The sequence below is a fragment of the Dreissena polymorpha genome, chromosome 1 (genome assembly GCF_020536995.1).
Source record: "Dreissena polymorpha isolate Duluth1 chromosome 1, UMN_Dpol_1.0, whole genome shotgun sequence".
In the NCBI taxonomy this organism is placed as follows: Eukaryota; Metazoa; Mollusca; class Bivalvia; order Myida; family Dreissenidae; genus Dreissena; species Dreissena polymorpha.
The window spans coordinates 158,915,536-158,920,947 of NC_068355.1; positions in this window are offsets into that span (position 1 = coordinate 158,915,536).

The window sequence follows — 5,412 nt, forward strand, 5'->3', positions numbered from 1 at the left end:
AAAATATATATGTTGGACGGGCGATCAGCGGGTTATGAAGATATTCAATACACCAGTCAGTCTAATTAAAGGCAGACTATGATTGTTTTTTGGGGCAATTGCCTTCTGCAATTCGTCCCATAGGTAACATAATATACGTATACCGAAGAAAGAAGTCCGTTACTGCAACTTACCACTTTGCATCCAGATTCTGCATTCGCAAACAAAATAGCTCCGATCGCATGGTATTAGTATTAATGCGCCACGAAAACACTGTGACGAAGTGCATCGGTATTTTCCGTTGCAAAAATTGACCAATCAGAAGATGACAAAGCTATCGGAAAGTGTTAGATTTTTTCAATAATACATATTGCGAAGACGAATGTGTACGCCCGGCTTAAGTGGTCCCCCGTTGAATATAACCGTCGACTCCGTTGACTATAACACGGTGCCTATACCACGTGAGTTTTTAAGATCTGTGTTGGGAGAATAAAGCTCGACGGAGTTTACATTTTTAATGATGTCTTTTAAAATATTTCACAATTTTTAATGGGATAAAATGGAAAGCCCGCTCATTCGTGAGAGTTTTCTAAAGGTGTCATGATCTTTTAAAGAAAAAAGTATTTTTTTCAGTAAATTGCAACCGCGCGTTTGTAATATGAAGTCCCAACACTGATCCGATTTTTTTCTAACCGTTCACTCGCGCGGTTGCACTTTACTGAGAAAATACTTATTTGTTTAAAAAGATCATGATACCTACAGAAAACTCTTACCAATGAGCGGGCTCTCCACTTTATCCAATTAAATATGTTAAAATATTTAAAAAGAGATCCTTTAAAATGTTAACTGGGTCGCGCTTTATTCTCCCAACACAGATCCGAAAAAGTCACGTGGTATAGGCGCCGTGTATAATATAAAACAGGTACAGGCTAATGTATCGGCGATTTTAATTGGATAACGCGAAGACCAATCGGAGCGTGGTTTTTAACTATTTTTATGGGAAACACCACGCGCCAACATAAACATTGTGACGTCACATTTTAATACAAAGATTCACATGCTCACAAATCAAGAATTTTCACTTTTAAGAAACGCGAGGATATTATGTATCATATAGTATTCAAGTTGCATATGTTTAATGAATCTTATTTGACTAGAACGAGCTTTTATTCTTAATGCTGTCAAAAAAAGTTCGGGAAAATTAACCGGGATTACTTCCACTGAACCTCGAATAATCTCGCGATATATTTCTAAAAATAACCGTTCCAATTTTGTAAAGGTAAAATTAGCTTGTACCGATCCCTATATAGAGAGAATGCGAATGGGGAGGTAACCAATCTAACGCCCGGCTAGCTCAGTCGGTAGAGCACGAGACTGAAAAACTCGAGGTCGTGGGTTTGAGTACCGCGTCGGATGATACTTTTCCCCCCTATTATTCAATGGATTTACTTAATTCTTGGACAGAATACCCCTTTGGACAAGACCTTTCTGTTGACTTTTTTACCTTAACTCCTGATTGACATTGACCATTAGTATCCATTTGCTCAAATACTCACATTTGCCATATCTTACTTGTAGTTGAGGCTGTGGAAGGGTATACCCGGACAAAATTGGAACAGCTTTTAAACTTATATTTTCTGAAAGGTTATAGCTTGTAAATTCTGAAATCACAAAGTTCCCGAAAATTCCAATCCGGGAAACCCCAGAATCCAAGATGGCGTCCAAGATGGCGTCTATTTTGATACTATGAGCACTTATTAGATTATTTCTTTAAAAGTTTACATATTTTTGTGCCTATATCTTTTGAAATAAGGATATAATAGCAAACTTTTACAAATCGCTTGTTTTCATACTAAAATTACCAATATGGCGTTCGAAGTGGCGGCCATTTACCTTAAAAATGCTTTTTTTCTAAATTATTTAAACAATTTACAGTATTTTATTGTGGAAATTGTTGCCTACATTCACGTAATGTCACAACAATTACATGTTTGGACTTATTGTTTGTTTGATCAACTTGAAAATCCAAAAGGGCGTCCAATATGTCTACAATGGCTTTTTCTTTTATTATATAATAATGTTCACTCCATTATGTTTAGGAAATTATCATAACACTGCACATAATGTCAAAATTAAAGTTTCAACTTTAATATTTTTGACTGAATTCAGGTATGTACAACGTTTCAGGTATGTTATTATAGAAGTGGATGGGGTACCGTTATTTTTACGACATACAATTAAAGTCTCTATAACGCTCAAAATCAACGAAACTTTCCTAAAGTATTTCGTAAAATAAAGTTAACACCTAATCAGTGTTCCTTATAGCAATAGTCACAATTTAAACGCTAGATGTGGTATGATTACATAGATTTTTGAAGTTATAAAATGCTCGTTTTTATTTATTTGTGACGCAATTAATTCCATTTTAATTTCCCGCGAATATATCTGTTCATACGACACACGAACACCATGTTAGTGTTCATGTGTCGTAAGAATAGATATCGTTGCGCGAAATTAAAATGGAATTAAATAAGCACAACAATAATAAAAACGAGCATTTTGTATCTACAAACATCTATTTTACCAGACCACATCTGGCGTTGCAATTTCGGCAATTTCAATAAGGAACACTGATTTTTTATTGGTTACGTTTATTTTACGAAAAATTGTACGAAATTTTCGTTGAATTTAATTGAATTTTAAATTTCACCATTTGAATTAGTCTATACATATTTGAAAAAAAGAAGAAAATTTGGTATTACATACTTATTAAAGTAATTCATTCTAAATGAAGATGATTACAAAATGTCCAAACCATAGAACCCTTATCGTATTTGAAAATGTGGCATAAAGTCATGAATCCAAGTTTAAGTTCCTACACATGAACCAATTAACCTTTCATTGAATGAACTACTCTGTCTGAATCCAACTATAATGTACTTATATAGACACCGTTTAGTCCACTGATATCTCATATTGGTTTGCACATGATCCATCACAATAGTTACAGACAATTATGCATTTGAGTCCAAGTTTTCTGCAGGTACATGACATTGTCTTACACCCAGCTTTGCATGAACAACGTACAACCTTTAGGATATTGTCTTGAGCTATCATGCTATCCGTCATCTTCGGTACCAAACAGTCGTTGACTCTCTCCCAGCCATAGTCACAAGGACTAGCTGCAATACCTTTATATTCCAAAACCTGATAATAAGCATGCAGTGCATGATACCTCGCTGAACTAGATGTTGGTGGAAGGTCATTTTGACATACTGTTGTTTGGGTTTTGTGCCGATTTATCTAATAACACATTCATTCTCAGGTCATTTATAGAGATTGCCTCTGTTCTTTCTGAATACAGCATAATCCTCAAGGATTTCCCACAGCTTTGAATTTATTGTTGTGAAGTTTGGTGTGGAAGTTTGTTGAACAACGCCACAGATTAACAAAAGCGCTTAAACTTCTTGAGGAGTCTAAATGAAATCGTTTTACCAACACCACTTGGTTTTGAAACCGTGTCGCAACCGAGGAATGCACGTAGGAATAGTATGTTCTGGCATATGTTTTCTCCAAGTTTCTTCTGTAATTTGCGTATATTTACTGACTTGTTTTTTTCCTTGACTCACTTTCGAGATGGACCGAATTTCCTGTCGATCGATAGTAATGACACAATAGCCCCAATAAATCGGTGTCCTCACCTATGACTACCGTATTAGTGTTGACTGCATATTCTAGAGTGACTTTCACTATTTCATAGTCTGCATCTGCCGAACATTTTGTAACATCTTTACCTTGCTGTAATTTATATGCTAATATATTGATAAAGTGCTGTTTATTTGCACTGTTTAAGAGGAAGACTTTCTTGGTTGTGTTCATCAACAGCTCTTCTTCCACATGCACCTCCACTCCTACCTTTCCATTTGTTCTCCGTGTATGAGCAGTGTCCTTCGTAGATGGTCCTGACAAATATCCATCAAACACTTCAGAGCATATTTGGTATTTTTGTTGAAGAAAGCTAATGTACATGTCACAAATTTCACCATATGTTCTTCCCCGAGGCCAATTCAGTTTTTGAATTAAGTGTCCTCCATCAACAACGTACTGGATATCTAAATGATCTTGCTGTAATTCACTACTAGAAACTATTTCCGTTAAATCAGCACCTAAGGATACCTTCTGTAATTCTCTAAGCATATTCTTTCTTTCAAATAGGGAAGCAGGATATGTACAAAGCTCATAAGAAAAGAATTCAGGTAGATCATCTAAGGGTAAAGATCGTTGAGCTGCTGTAATTAACCTTTAAAATAGGATTTGGAGATCTATATTTTCCTTTTCTCCATCAATTTTCACACAGGCATTGGAATTCATTGTTTCAACCTGGGAAATTTATATTCTTGAATGTTCTTCCCTTCTCCCACCTCTCTACCTTTATCTGCATTCACTTTATTCACCTGCAACAACACCACTAGATATGCTTCTCAAAGACTTCTCTTCCGTTGTAAATGGATTTCTATCAGTCAAGTAATTAATCATCTTCTGAATATCTTTCCCGTCCCTTCCTTGTCGTGATTTCCTTGTGTTGCTCGCTTGCTTCGTACACCCGACCTGTTAACTCCTGCATTTGAATATTAATTTCAGAACAGGCTCGCCTTTATAAAATCCACTGAACCCTCTGATATTCATCGATTCCTCTTCCTCTATTAAAGCCCCCTACTGCCTTTAAACTTCTGATTAGCATTTGCTCATTGATAAGATCAGTTGAAAGTCCTGCAAAATATCTCCGAACTACATGCAAGCCTTCAAGAAAATGCTTGTAGACAGAAGGGTGAGTTATTGGTAGTTCCAGCATCTTGTTTAGGTATATGTATACCGATTGTGTGTAGTTATTAAATAACTTATTATGTGCAGTTGAAGCGAAAAATGGTAACATTTCTCAAAGGGTCTGTAAATGTAAAAACCCAGTAAATGTAAAAACCAGTTACATGTTCGTTCTGCCTTTGTAAATCTGAGTAGAATGTCGACCATTTCAAAGACTCAATCCAAAGTTAAGCTGTTCTGAACTCGTTTACTTTTGTATAGCCGTCTTCAGTGTCCAAACTGCTTTGTTTAAAATATTCGATTTTTCAACATATTGAATGTCATCTTCACCGAGTAGCGACTTATCCAGTAGTGTTTCAATAATTCTTCTTCAACCAAGTCATTTTCACAAGAGGACTCTACGTCTGTACCATCTGGTTTTAAGCCTCTGTTTTCAAATCATTCATAATTAGACGTTCCTTTGTGCTTAATTATGACTGTATCACTATCCAAGTTCTGTTCATATTTGTAATTTTGTGGCTCCTCGAGAGTCATTTTTTGTTGTCGATTTTAATTAGAATCAGCAAGGATTGATTCATTCTGATTAATATCAACTTATTTTACTCTTAATGA